The sequence below is a fragment of the Amia ocellicauda genome, chromosome 21 (genome assembly GCF_036373705.1).
Source record: "Amia ocellicauda isolate fAmiCal2 chromosome 21, fAmiCal2.hap1, whole genome shotgun sequence".
Taxonomy (NCBI): domain Eukaryota; kingdom Metazoa; phylum Chordata; class Actinopteri; order Amiiformes; family Amiidae; genus Amia; species Amia ocellicauda.
Window position 1 is genome coordinate 12,185,618 of NC_089870.1, and position 16,204 is coordinate 12,201,821.

The 16,204-nt window shown below is 36.1% G+C and overlaps 1 protein-coding gene across 6 annotated transcripts in view; it reads right to left on the reverse strand.

Moving 5' to 3' along the window:
* Positions 1-16,204, reverse strand: part of fut8a (fucosyltransferase 8a (alpha (1,6) fucosyltransferase)) — a 252,183-nt gene that overhangs the window by 85,114 nt on the left and 150,865 nt on the right. Inside the window, exon 1 of one of the 6 annotated variants that reach the window (XM_066694456.1) lies at positions 5,496-5,648. The exons of the other annotated variants lie outside the window; for them this stretch is intronic. The gene's annotated coding sequence lies outside the window, so the exon portion shown is untranslated. Of the gene's footprint in view, positions 1-5,495; positions 5,649-16,204 lie in introns of those variants that run through there. 6 annotated transcript variants of the gene reach the window in all.

Here is a 16,204-nt window from a genome sequence, read left to right on the forward strand (position 1 = left end):
GCAATGCAGAAAATGGCTAATAATATAGTCCTCCACAAGTAGAATGTATAATATGGTAATTGTGTGTTAATGTTGAGAAGAGAGCTACAAGAAAAACATAAAAATAATAAAGCAAATATAGAAAACAAATAAGCATTTCAAGCATCCAACTCCAGAACCATCTACTCCAAATGAAAAGTAAAATAATGCAATTGGTATTTATAAACTCTGCTGCTGGTTACTTATAATTATTTCAGAACATCTAGAAAACTAAATAATACTAAACACTGCTTGGATGTAATCACTAGTTATGTCAATTAGGTACATTTCTCCTCATTGGCCTCTTTCTGAATTAAATGTTTTATATATGCATTCCCCACAAAGGTAAACAAAAGCATGGAAGTTTAAGGTTACATTTCAGAATAAAATACTAGATATTCATGGTATTAATATTGTGTATTTTGAGAATATATACACAATATATAATATAAGCTGTGGCTACAATGGCATATCATCAGATGAGAAGTAAATCAGACATGGGTGTTATCTCTTGTCTTCCTATAAACCCAACATATATTTGCTATACGTTACAGAATACCAAACAGTGCCATAAATCACATCCAAATCTGAGTGAAATTGTTTTCTACAGATGGATGTTACATAGTTTGATAGTGTTGTATATCTGAACACATTACCATAGTATTTTTGTCTAAGGGCACATTTCATGTAGCCTTGTTTAGCAGCCTTAACATGTACAAAGTGAAACTAATACCACATGTATGGATTGCAAAGAATAATTTATATCTATAAATAATGAACACCAGAATAATGTGTCTCCAAAATGATAAGTACAGAAGACCAGATTACTAGTTTACTGCTTAGTGTACTATATACTTATTTCTCATGTTCTACATTTTCAGTATTTGCTGATTAAGTGTGTTATTATTCTATACATTTTGCCTTGAATTGCCCTGTTCAAAAGCATCATCCAAATACATTAATAATAATAACAACAATAAAGTAGTATGATTGCCAAATTATACCCTTTTCAAGAAATGTAAATAATTTCATTACACTAATGAGTCCTCATCTAAATTGCTCATGTTGTATTATTAATGTTTGGCAATTACAATTCAAAGGTGACTCGAATTCAGAAACATGATTGCATTAAAATAGACTAAATAATATACATACATAAAATATTAGCATAATTCCTTAGGCTTTATTTACTTAATAGATTATGATAAGATATATGAAGTCAGACTTTTTGCCATTAGAGTGACAAACCCATTGAACTGCTTATAAGAAAGTCAAGCAAAAGCATCTGAGCTGAAAGAAAAAAGCAACTGTTCACAGAATGTAACTTGAAGAACCAACTGAAAGAACTTCTGTTCTTATCTGAAATGATCTGTAACAAAATGGTAAAAACAAAGATGCTTTCCTTTCTTGAAATGACTACCAGATCTATTTCTCCAATGACGCAGTGCCAACCAAAAAAGATCTGCCAACTGTGTTTTGTGTGTATGTGGGCAGAAAAGTTTCATCACCATATATGTTAGACAAGAAGATTGAGCTAATAAGTGTAAACTTGCAGTTTTAATATCTGTGACTATTATTTATTTTTATTTTTGTGCCAACTCTGGTGTTCTTGGCATGACTATGAGTTTTGGAGGAAAGTAACAACAACTACAACCAAAATAATATTCATAATCACACACTTTAAAAATGGAAATGTCTGTGTATCAATATCCCATTTTTAGTATTTCAAATACTATATTTCCTGGGGTCCTGGAGACAGGAAATTCATCTTTAATTCCACAAGACTTTAGGGCAGTCCTGAAGAATTGCGAGCCCTGTTGCCAAACACATTTAGTCAAATCTTGACTCCCTGCAGCTAAAACAATTTGAAGATTGTCAGTGAACCAGCTCACAAAATAGAATCCACCCATATAAAACAGTCGCACTGCAGCCAAGGAAAGTAAGAGTAGTGGGGGGACATAAATCCTTGTTGTTGACAGAGAAAAATGTGGCACTGTTTTCTGTTTTATTGTGTTAAGACATTGGTGGTGACACAGTCGTGGACGGCTTTTTTAGTGCTTTCTGCGTAACCTGACTATAAGGCAATGATGTGTATTCAGTCACTTGAAAATGTAATAAAATGGTAATACAAAATACCTCTAAATTAATATTTGTCTTTATGACTGGCTTCCTAAGAAACTGCACTACAATACCAAAAGTACTGGGACAAATACAAACACTTAAAATGTATTTAATATAGGATCATCCTTCAGTTGATGACCAGGGGAATAATGTGCACACATGTAGGGCAATGAATCTCTTCCCATATGGTCTTTTTGTAATTTCGCCATTCCAGTTGATCCCAGAGTTTTCTATAGTGCTGAGGTCAGTTTTGTGGTGTTATCTTTCTGGAAGATGTATGGGTTCTGACCATAAAAATGCTTTTGATTCCATTGTATTATTAAAACCCCTCACAGAATAAATTACCTCTGGTACAATGCACTACCAGTAAAATAATATTTGTCTATATAATATAATGAATAAAAGTTAGTATAGAAAAAATATATATTTATATTTAAAGCATACAACTAATTCTTAGCAACATGATGAAGAGAACTGTTGAAAAACAGAGGTGGTGTAGATCTTTAATAATAGTATGCTTTATTATTAAAAAATTATTTTAGCTTGTAAAAATGCTTTTACCAGGGAGCAAAGTTAGAATCTGCAATCAAGGCATCTGCTGTTGGTTTGGCACACTTCCAGGTTTACAAAATTTGCATTGAAAGACAAGACTCCATGGCGGTCTAATTTTTTCGTTTAGCAACCTCTCTCTACTCTCTTATTTTAGCCTATGACACTAGTGCACGACAATTGCTAATTACTTGGACTCGGAGTGTTCTAATTGCTAGTAAACTTATGACAGTCGTGTTGCAGCAAGAATGCTTAACTAGCTTCCCAAAGTCGGGTTAAGTTTCAAGTTAGCTAGACAGTGAGGCATACTTGTTTTAAAAGCCCATTAAGTTTTGCAAAAGCAAGATCAAATTTACACTTTGATGCTATATATTTCAGGATGTTCTAATTTATTTCACAGGAGCAATGGTTGAATACACCATACCTTTAGAGTACAATGCATCTCATTATAGAAGTGTTTGTTGTGTGAATAATCCTAAATGTTCCACAGGACAACAAATATCGATGGATACAATAATATGTGAATAATAGATACTGCATGTGCGACAGTAAAATACACTCCTATCTAAATGTAGGCTTGTGGTAACAGAAAATACATAATTAATAAATACTATATAAATATGACCAGAGCTCACTTTCAAATAATATTCCTAGAGCCCTGGAAAATCACAACCAACTGCAAAAACACATTTTAAGTGTATATATACACTCACCTAAAGGATTATTAGGAACACCATACTAATATTGTGTTTGACCCCCTTTCGCCTTCAGAACTGCCTTAATTCTACGTGGCATTGATTCAACAAGGTGCTGAAAGCATTCTTTAGAAATGTTGGCCCATATTGATAGGATAGCATCTTGCAGTTGATGGAGATTTGTGGGATGCACATCCAGGGCACGAAGCACCCGTTCCACCACATCCCAAAGATGCTCTCTTGGGTTGAGATCTGCTGACTGTGGGGGCCAGTTTAGTACAGTGAACTCATTGTCATGTTCAAGAAACCAATTTGAAATGATTCGACCTTTGTGACATGGTGCATTATCCTGCTGGAAGTAGCCATCAGAGGATGGGTACATGGTGGTCATAAAGGGATGGACATGGTCAGAAACAATGCTCAGGTAGGCCGTGGCATTTAAACGATGCCCAATTGGCACTAAGGGGCCTAAAGTGTGCCAAGAAAACATCCCCCACACCATTACACCACCACCACCAGCCTGCACAGTGGTAACAAGGCATGATGGATCCATGTTCTCATTCTGTTTACGCCAAATTCTGACTCTACCATCTGAATGTCTCAACAGAAATCGAGACTCATCAGACCAGGCAACATTTTTCCAGTCTTCAACTGTCCAATTTTGGTGAGCTTGTGCAAATTGTAGCCTCTTTTTCCTATTTGTAGTGGAGATGAGTGGTACCCGGTGGGGTCTTCTGCTGTTGTAGCCCATCCGCCTCAAGGTTGTACGTGTTGTGGCTTCACAAATGCTTTGCTGCATACCTCGGTTGTAACGACTGGTTATTTCAGTCAAAGTTGCTCTTCTATCAGCTTGAATCAGTCGGCCCATTCTCCTCTGACCTCTAGCATCAACAAGGCATTTTCGCCCACAGGACTGCCGCATACTGGATGTTTTTCCCTTTTCACACCATTCTTTGTAAACCCTAGAAATGGTTGTGCGTGAAAATCCCAGTAACTGAGCAGATTGTGAAATACTCAGACCGGCCCGTCTGGCACCAACAACCATGCCACGCTCAAAATTGCTTAAATCACCTTTCTTTCCCATTCAGACATTCAGTTTGGAGTTCAGGAGATTGTCTTGACCAGGACCACACCCCTAAATGCATTGAAGCAACTGCCATGTGATTGGTTGGTTAGATAATTGCATTAATGAGAAATTGAACAGGTGTTCCTAATAATCCTTTAGGTGAGTGTGTATATATATATATATATATATATATCAAAGAAATTCCTTCCAGAAATACCTTCTAGATACCTCCTACTTCTACATGTTTAGTTTTCTTAAAAATATTCCTGTACTGCAATATTGGTTGAAGATAACAAAAAGCAGAACAATTAGTCACTAGTGAAAAATTTACTTTCACAAGGGGAAGAAAAAGTATATTATCAAATTGTAGGACTTTTGATTCTTCATACAACTCTAAAATAAAATAACAAATGTAACTGCTGTTACTACAAACAATGTTATATAGACTAGCTGGTAAACATCACTTTGATGAAAAGGAAAACTGCAGCAGAAAAGTTCTTATGTTTTGGAATATCTCAAGGCAGATCACTAGGTATACTAGATGTATTTAAGGTTTTCTTTAGCATACTAATGGCAAGTGCCTTTTTAAAAAATATCCATATGTCTATATTGGTAACAATCAATTCTCTAAGCAGTAAAAAAGCACAATAAGTATACAGTATAAATTACACCCTATTCCACTAAGGATTACTCTTACTGTGCATATAACCCCTGACATTAAACCTCCCCAGGACACCATGACATTCAATCTTTGTGAACAATAAAGTAATAAATAAAAATACATCAATCGATCACTGTCAATATTTGTTAACTGCCTGATCATACAAGTACTGTGCAGTAACTATACACACAACACATTCACCATCCAAGCTTTTCTCATCTCCAGCATTGTTTTAAGTCTCTCTGTTCTCCAGCAAATAGTTCTTGCTATGTGTGCTGCAGAGAATAGCACTGTCATGCTGTTTTACGGTATAGCTACATATTGAGAACCACTAGCCTATACTACACAGTAATATCAATGAACTTGCCACATCTGTGATTCTTACCTTTCTTCCCTTCGCTTTTCCACACTTCACTCAATTTCTACTGTGGCAGTTATGCATTTTGGAACCAAATTCGAATGGAACAGACTTGATTTGTTGCTTCTCACTCCTACAAGAAAGTAAGCGTTCATAGCAATGCCACAACACAGCCTTGACCAATTGCACTCTGAGAGATCCAGTTCTCCTAACAAAGAGCCGCATTAACAAGTGCAACTTAGTCAGCAGGAGTTGAAGGGGATTCACAGAAATGGTTTATTACAAGGAAAATGGTTACTTTACCAAAAGAGACGCTTATCATTTATAAACAAATCCCAACCTAAAAATACCTCCGCTTCAGGTTTATTGCCCGGGAGCGGCACATCAGGGCTCTTTATAGAAACTGACCACAAAGCCCAAGGATAACAGCTGCTGGGTAAACAAATCTAGGTGTATAAAAAGCAGTGCAAATACCGTGCTAACTGGTCCACCTTAGTTGTGCGTATTGAACAACTAAGATGGACCATTTTGCACGGTATGTGCTCTGTCTATGAACAGGATGGACTATGGCCTGCAATAAAACAGTTACGCAGATAGATTCCTTGAGAGTAGAATGCGCTGCAATTCCGAATGTTTATGAGCCCATAAACAAACTGGTAGAAAGTGTAACTCTGTATTAATATAGGAAAATACATTAAATCCAAACTTCATAATGACATCTATTTACATCTTAAAGGTCAACGGAATGGTATTAGTTAAAAACATTTGTTCTTGATTTGCATTAAGATCATGTAGTCATTTGTTCACTTTATTGCATTCTGAAGCTCTAATTGTAATGATTAATAAAGAAAAAGTTGAGACTTGCTCTTCTCAAATCTTAAACTACTAATCATTAAGTAGAGCTCCAACACATGACAAGGTACACAAATGGTATATCACCTAAAGAATAATTGTAAAAAAATGTTTAAACAAAAATGTTCAGCTATCGTACGCATTATGAAAACATGATGGAAAATATGTTTTCTTAGATTATTTGAATTTAATTAGGTTTATATTGCAAAAATAAAACCTATTTTGGGAACTCTATTGATGAGGTATGTGTCCTGGAAGTAACACTGTGTGTAATAATTGCTGAACCAATTATAATACATCACTTTACACATTTTCTCTAAACAAAATGTATAGCAGAATTAACACAGTCTTCACAATTACCACTCCTCTAAACACTTTGGAACCAAGCTACTATACATAAAAGCCCATAAAACAACTTTCACTAGTATTGTGCCCCAGGTCTTCCAGGGAACTCTTGCTCACACGACTTTTGACCAAATGGCAACATGCTAGTTGTTTGTTAGATTGTAAACTTGGAGTAGCAGCGTCCTACTACAAAATTAAGTATTTGATGTGTATTATGCAAATCTGTATTGTTCACATATTGTGCTACACTATGCAACAGAGGGTTAAAACAAAATAGAGAAAGAAACACAGGAACACTTTTATACAATATGTGCATACAATATAGTACGTTTGGTGATTCTACACCTGGCAATGTAATCTGCATTGAAACAGTTTTCTCTTCATTACAGATATTTGGCTGCCAGTTATTTAAAAATAAATTAAATATTTATAACTGTGGGGAAAAATAATTAATTTTTAAATCTGGATCAAAACTAATCAAGATTGAAGTTAAATCTGTGAAACAAGTGTGCATTGTTCTACATTTGGCTCCCCTTAACAGATACATCTTTTTTTTTATATAACCATGACCATGATTTACATGCTGAGATTGCTACCACCACATCTCCTTTAAGAAATAGAGAAAGGCTAAAATATACACTAGAACACAAACACTGAATTATGGTGCATGTTTTGTAAAATGTATTAACATCCCAGTAAGAGAAAAAAAATACTTCAGACAAAAATTACAAAATAAATAGAAGCCTCAGTAGACGATGACTCCGAATATAAGTAATAAGGCAGGAAACGAGAAAAAAATTGAACAAAATCATATGCTATCTGCTTATCACTGTGGAGAGTAGAATGCCATTATACGATAAAAAAAATGTGCCAGTTTCTGCCACACTATTAATGACCTATTTCTAATTTGTTCCTTTTATGCAGACTGCAAAGAGTACCTGGATGTTTTATTTAATGGTTTATAATAATCTGAAGAGGGAATAAGGGCAATTCAATGAAAAGCAACAGTTATGACAAAAGGATGTTGATGACTGATTTATTTGAGTCCTAGATCCAACACAGCTATCAACAACAACATGTAAGAATGTATCTTTCATCAGATGGATGGATGTGATTTTATTTATATATATATACTGTGGTTTGGTTTATCTAGGCAGCTTTGAAGTCCATTAACAGAGTGTACCGTGAGATCTAATATATACAAAAATCACACAGCTCGATTTGATCCAGAAATAAATGATGATCCTCAGATAAGATCAGATTTTTAAAAATTGCATTTTTCATCTTAGGTATATTTGTGTAATGGACAATTATTGTGCAATGGGGGTTTAACTGAAGATGTGACTCACGCTATATCAACACTATATCATGCCTACAACATTGACAAGATCTATTTTATATTAATTGAAGTTAATTCAGCCCCTTAAGGTATACCACTCACACAAATCAGTAGTATTATTTGCATGCCATCTGATAAAAGGCACATATGAAAAGCAAATCTGTAGGTTTTTGTTAGAATTCAACAACAAATGGATTTACAAGATATCTCAATTAAACACCCTAACATACATATAAGAAGCCGTGTGTGTGTGCGTGTATGTGTGTGTGTGTTTTACAAAAACATGTACCTTATCCAATTGCCACTCAAACTCAAACCTTTTGGGGTGCAAATTTAAATATGATATATATTTCAGAAAAAGGCTTACTTTCACAGTTGCCAAGAATGTATATTGTTTTATATGTTTTATTTGGTTCCCAGACCCAGACAAGCTGAACAAAGACCTTGTTAATGGTAAACTATCATCATTAAAGGTTACACAAAAATGTCTGCATCTTCATAAAATACATTTATATTGTAGAAGGGGAAAGTGTATGTTTTTTCTTTTCATATTCATTAAATTGTTTTAGATTATGTCTAACCAGGTTAATAGTTAAATAAAAAATAACTTATTACAAGACGAAATAGGATAACAACGAAAACAGAAACCTGCATAGAGAGAGTTTTCAATGTGATTCAACACTAGAGAGAAAGCTAGGCCAAGGACCAGTGCTCATCCAATAACAACAACGTTCTCAAAGTGTAATGTATTAATTGCAGCATACATCAAGTCAATCTGAGAGAATCAAGCTTCTGTTTGTCATTCATGCTACTATCCAAACATCTTGGTGCTTGCGACAGATTTGCTCTTATTCACACTGCATATTCTGTAAAGTTGTATGTGCATTTGAACACATGTTTTTATGTAAAAGTGTCAAGCAATACATGTCTCAGAACAGACAGTGTGAGTCATACAACTAAACTTGGGCTTAAGCATATAACGTGTCATACTAGATTTTTCAACATCTTTGCAGTGAGTTTAACCCATTTTATCACAAGACAATAAGCAGTTTTTATGAGCTGCCAGCCCTTATATTTTAATCTGAACAGAAATAACATACTGTTTAAAGCACAATGTACTACCATTTATAGTAATGTGCTTGGGTGCTTTAAGGTCATTTTAATACTTGTGATGGACAGTAATATATTAAGCTCCAGGCCATAGTCTGTGAATGGCATTGCCTGAATTTGAGTTTGAAACATCAAGGCTGCAAGCCTCATCTTTAATATTCCAGTGGTACCACTAAGGACATTAGAGAGATTTTTACTGCACTTTTGCATTCTGTATTCAAGATTTATTTAAATCACAAAATAAAATATAATACACAGAAGTGCAAGCACACGCACATGTCCTAAAAGTCATTCTCTTTCAACCCTATCCTTTATTGCTCATAAGTTCAATAAAACTAAAAGCGTACAACAAACAAAAATGCGTTTTTGAACATTGCTAGTTCTTCAAATCAATAAATGAGGTACATGGAGATTATTTTGCCTGGTGCAGAAACTCATAACTCATAAGCTTCTGGTATTTAAGCGGTACACAAGACCCCAAAACAGATTATGCAGCAATAGCAAAAGCAATTTAGCCACAGTGGTTAGGAATAACAGACTTCTCAAGGTTAAACAAATGCATTTCTGTGGAACATACATTGGCTTATGAAACTATTAGTGACAGATAGCTGCAGTAACCTTCCTGGTAATTTTCAAGAGCTAAATAAGTGGAATTGTGAAAAGGATTATGTAAATTCTGTTTAAAAAGGACTGGGGGGCATGGTATATTATATAAAATACACAATATGTATTGTCCTTTCTTTTCTTCCTCAAAAAACACATGAAAGGGGGGACAACCCTTTCCAACCATTCAGTTCAATAAACTCTTGTGTTCAGCTATCTAAGGAAGGACACAAAGCTTGTGGTAACAGGCTGAATTACCTGAGGATAGATAAATTCCCACAAACAGGTTTTGTTTTTGTTTGTTTTTTAAGTGGTATTCTAAATGTTATCTGGGAGGCATTTTCTTTCTGAGAACAAAAAAAGGAAAATGAAATACTCCAATCGAAAATTAAACAAAATCCTTTCTTTAAATTATGTTAACAGTGTGTTTCCAGCTGAATTAAAATTAAAATCAATTAACAAGTGCGAGTTGTCATTCTTTTACCTGTTATCCTGCAGAAAATACACTTAAGCACTCCTGTTAATTTCCTAATTGGTCATATTGAAAAGATGATGGCTGAACATTTGCAAAACAGCATGGTTATCTCTTCTCATTTGAATTAACTCAAATTGTGATGCTAATATCAAATGGAAATGATCACAGGTGACGAATAGCTCTTCCATATGCTTTTGCTAATCACATTCACCTTTGATTGGCTGATCCAAATACCTTGGCTCTTTGCTAATATCCAAAATATGAAGCTCAAGGTTGTCAAAAGGGGAAAAAGCAAGTGCATTTACTATAGGTTTTAGGCAAAGAAAGAAAATACGTGATACATTAAAACCATTCAAAATCCATTACATAAATCAGGAGAATAAACTGAATGCCTGACTAGGGAAACACATATGACTAAAATTAGAAGTAAAAACTGACATACTGACATTCTGACAGTGAGAAACACGCAAGAGAATTTGGGTATGGTATGTAAATGAAGCAATAATTAAGATGTCTATTTGAGTGTATTCTCCAAATGTAACTTCAAAAGGAAACGCATAAATTATCTCTGAATGTCCCTCTCAAACATTTGAGAACAGTGTTCATAATGGATTATAAAACAAACAAACAAAACTATTGCACAGCTCTCAGAGGAATTGGTCAAAGCTGCAGACTTCTGCCACACGTTAATCTTTTACAATTCTGTTTTACCCTATGGAATACAGAATACTGAGTGTAACATGAAAAAATAATGGGCAGAAAAAGACAGTATAATCTGTTATCAAGATAATATATCCTGGTAAAACATCTCAGCAACACTTTATAATACAAATCAAAACCTGCATCAAAACTGTGGATATTGTCTTATTATTATTGTCAGGTTTTGTACAGGCAAGAGACTGGTAACTGTACTTCCTACTCTGTTATATTTTATATGTATACATACATGTATATGTGTTGATAAGTTTGGTCTGCAGTGCAGCGCATATGTTTGTGAATTGTTCCCTTTGTTTGACACAAAACCTTGTCAGCCTCTTCAAATGTAATCACGCCTTCCTGTGATGAAGCACCACTGGTACAGAAGGAAGAGAACACTGAAGCATCCTCAGTCCAACTTACGCGCCATGGGGGGATAAAAAATGAAAGAATATTGAAACCATTAGTAGAGAGAGAACGATTTTCTTCACAACTGAAAGAGTGTATTAACCGGAAATTATCTTCAGCTCTCACATGATTCAAAGAAGTTGCTTGTAAAAGTTTCTCATCTTGCCAGAATGATATAAAAGCTCTTTAAATTAAATGCTATTGTCTGCAATGCTGCTTAGATCAGGGGAGGGGGAATTATCTTGACCTAATCACTGCACTTATAAGCTCTGTTATTATGTATGTATTTATTTATTTATTTATTTATTTATTTATGTTAAGTTTTCATGACAAACAAAATCAATTGATATGAGCTCAATTAAGTTATGTCTGCAAAACAAGGTTTTGTGAAATGGTACTGCTTTAGTCCTGCCTGATTGAATACTGAATCAAAAAATGTAGAACAGTATATTTTTCCATCTTCCATTGAAGAACCTTCATTTTACAGCCCTGTGTTCTGTTTGCTTTCTAGTTATTAACAATGAATGTATGCACTTACAACAGAGCACACCAATAAACATACCAAGTGAAACCGACATGTTTCCTCATTACTTCTGGCAACAGATGGAAAACAAGATTGCTAATATTTATATATCACATTTCTTCACTTTGGAATATGGACCACACCACAAAAAATAAAACTCAATTGAACATTTAAGAATAAACCAAGATGCATTTGTATATATTTTGTCCATATGGTTAGGCTGCCCTGTATTAATAAAACAGTCCTGTACATTTAGGAATTGTTTAATGCTTAATGTATACAATAGGGACAATAAATAAAAAATAAAAAAATAAAAAACCTGTGCTTCCTCAAAGTGTTGATCGTCACTGTAAACAGCAGTTTACTTAAGAGAGAAATCCGTTTCCTGTACAGTGCATCCAGAAAGTATTCACAGCACTTCACTTTTTCCACATTTTGTTATGTTACAGCCTTATTCCAAAATGGATTAAATTCATGATTTTCCTCAAAATTCTATAAACAATACCCCATAATGACAACGTGAAAGAAGTTTGTTTGAAATCTTTGCAAATGTATTAAAAATAAAAAAATAAAAAAGCACATGTACATAAGTATTCACAGCCTTTGCTCAATACTTTGTTGAAGCACCTTTGGCACCAATTACAGCCTAAAGTCTTTTTGAGTATGATGCTACAAGCTTGGCACACCTATTTTTGGGCAGTTTCTCCCATTCTTCTTTGCAGGACCTCTCAAGCTCCATCAGGTTGGATGGGGAGCGTCGGTGCACAGCCATGTTCAGATCTCTCCAGAGATGTTCAATCGGGTTCAAGTCTGGGCTCTGGCTGGGCCACTCAAGGACATTCACAGAGTTGTCCTGTAGCCACTCCTTTGTTATCTTGGCTGTGAGCTTAGGGTCGTTGTCCTGTTGGAAGATGAACCTTCGCCCCAGTCTGAGGTCCAGAGTGCTCTGGAGCAGGTTTTCATCAAGGATGTCTCTGTACATTGCTGCATTCATCTTTCCCTCGATCCTGACTAGTCTCCCAGTTCCTGCCGCTGAAAAACATCCCTGCAGCATGATGCTGCCACCACCATGCTTCACTGTAGGGATGGTATTGGCCAGGTGGTGAGCGGTGCCTGGTTTCCTCCAGACATGATGCTTGCCATTCAGGCCAATCTTTGTTTCATCAGAACAGAGAGTTTTGTTCAGGTGCCTTTTGGCAAACTCCAGGCGGGCTGTCATGTGCCTTTTACTGAGGAGTGGCTTCCGTCTGGCCACTCTACCATACAGGTCTGATTGGTGGAGTGCTGCAGAGATGGTTGTTCTTCTGGAAGGTTCTCCTCTCTCCACAGAGACACGCTGGAGCTCTGTCAGAGTGACCATCGGGTTCTTGGTCACCTCCCTGACTAAGGCCATTCTCCCCTGATCGCTCAGTTTGGCTGGGCGGCCAGCTCTAGGAAGAGTCCTGGTGGTTCCAAACTTCTTCCATTTATGGATGATGGAGGCCACTGTGCTCATTGGGACCTTCAATGCTGTAGAAATGTTTCTGTACCCTTCCCCAGATCTGTGCCTCGATACAATCCTGTCTCGGAGGTCTACAGACAATTCCTTGGACTTCATGGCTTGGTTTGTGCTCTGACATGCACTGTTAACTGTGGGACCTTATATAAACAGGTGTGTGCCTTTCCAAATGATGTCCAATCAACTGAATTTACCACAGGTGGACTCCAATCAAGTTGTAGAAACATCTCAAGGATGATAAGTGGAAACAGGATGCACCTGAGCTCAATTTTGAGTGTCATGGCAAAGGCTGTGAATACTGTTTCTTATTTTTAATAAATTTGAGATTTCAAACAAACTTCTTTCACATTGTCATTATGGGGTATTGTTTGTAGAATTTTGAGGAAAATCATTAATTTAATCAATTTTTGAATAAAGCTGTAATATAACAAAATGTGGAAAAAGTGAAGCGCTGTGAATACTTTCTGGATGCACTGTAGAGTCTCATTGCACCCTGTTGTATTTTGCCAAGTAAAAGCATCTACACAGGTTTTGCAGTCCTCTGAATGCTTGGGGTAAACAAAAGTAGAAATTGTACTAGTAGGCAAAAAAGGGGGAAAGTTGCTTCAGAGACTCTTCAGATGGGTTGGTGTGATTTTGCACAGGGTTATCATTTTTCCGGGAAACGGCAAAATTTCTTTAATTTTTCAACCTTTTAAACTGTCAGAACAAAATCCCTCCTATTTCCTGTGAATCTGTTTTATCTGCCAGGAGGTTGCATCCCATGCATAATTTCCTGTGGCCCTAAGCTGTAACTGAACAAGTACCAAGTTACTTCAGCCGTGTAAAAGTCCAGTGAGTGAAACATTTTCGTAATAATATAATCCATAACTCATATTAAAATAACAAAGAACATACCAAACACAAAGTCAAATGAAAACAGCACGAAAGGCCAAATGGCTAATTTTCACAATACAGTTGAGATGGTCAACTAACTTTCTAAGCACCCTGTGAGTGTAGTGTACAGGGGGCTGCATAGATATTGATATTACTAACACCTTTGACTGAAGGGAGTGTTTCTAATGAAACAATCTACTTAAATAAGACCTCTGTGTTTTAGAATCTGCTGGTTTCAACTAAACTAATGCACTGCATCTATTACCTATGTGTGTTTTTTTTTTTTTCGTTTTTTTGTGAGAGAGCAAACCTTTCTTCAAGGCTGACAAATTAAAGTTAGCCTGGAAGAATTGATTGAGCTGCTTCATATAGACATCACCCCAGCTCTGCCATGGATGGACTTGAGTGAAAGAGTTGAGTGTTTTGCCCCTCGGTCACACAGGGTCTGTGGTAGTCATGTGTGTCGGGGCCCAAAGGGCTTCAGTTCCTTATTAGTCGACTATCTGGGTGTGACAGGGTGTGGATGAACAAAGAACCGTTTGGGAGAGGGGAAGGGACACATCTGTGTGGTGTGTTTGGTTGCAAGACTAGGGCAGAGACCATGCAAGGGGTAGAGAGGATAGTTCTCCCCTTTTAATAGACAGGGACAGCAGGAAAACCCTAGGTAGTCAGGTCATACTCTTGAATGGCAGCTGTTATTTCAATGCGTTGTTTGTTTTGCATCTTTCTTTTTTTTTTAATAGAGAGCTAATAGTAGTGTGCAAGATAACTATTTTTGTCTCCAGAGTCAGGAATCTATAAATATCTAGAATGCTGACCGCTGATCTGATCAGAAGAAGTCACACAACAACAAATTCAGACAGTGGTTTGATCTGAGCTGGAACCATATATTCTTCTTCTTTCATTTTAATGAATCACTATTAGCCTGCTTTAAGAAAAAGTCCTGTGCAATGCTGCCTTATTAGTATAGTATTACCGACAAAACCCTGTCAAGCGAGCTTTGATAACTTCATAATACATTTAAGTGAATCACAGACAGGCAGCAAAAGTCTTCATTTTTGTTTCCCTGGATAAAAAAGGGGCAATGAGGTTTTAGCACATTAATCTAGGGAATTATGCTCTCCATATTAAAGCAATCTCTTTCACTTTCCGAGTCAGCGACAATTGCATGAAAAGCTATAGAGACAGCATCGCAAATCCTTTTAAATGGATCTCTTGAGAGCCTTGTTGAGATTTGAAACCTTTTTCTTTCATCAGCAAGGCAGCAAATTAAGGCTGTATTGTTAATGTGTTCAAACTGATAGCTCGCAGCTTGCCACAGCACCAAGCGGCTGGGGTAAGACAGAGGGCCTTACAGCAGCTATTCATTTCCAGTCTCCACCATGTTCCTTGAAAACTGCCCTTGTTTCTGGGAGAGAGATGTGGCCTTGCAGACATAATGAATCTCCTTCAAAGCAAGACACATGCATTGCAAAAATGTATCAGAGAGAGAGAGAGAGAGATAGCTTCAGACAAATGCATAAACACTCCTCATTGGATTTAGTCGTATTCATTAAAATCACTAAATTCCATAACTACTTTTGCTTGAACTGGATATATTTAACAATTAAATATTTTAAAATTGTATTGACCAGAAGTGAACACCAAGTCCAACCTAGTGAGCACTAGTCAAGATTTCAGTTGACTGAGCAAACGTAAGACAAAGGATACAAACACATTTCTTGGATCAGGTAGAGAGTCTCACTCCTGACATATTACATTACACATTACATCCTGACACTAAGAGGAATGTCACAGAATTCCTCTGACCATCTATGAAAAGAATTGCAGCAGTCATAAAGGACAAGGGTTGTTCTATGTCCTATTACACACACTGAGAACTTCTATATAAATATTGCATGATAAAAAACTAATTTCTATTGAGTGGCGGTCAAAAGTTACTTAATTGGTTCTTTATAGTCTTCTCTAAGCTGAATTACAATTCAACAAAAAGACACAAGACACTTAACTT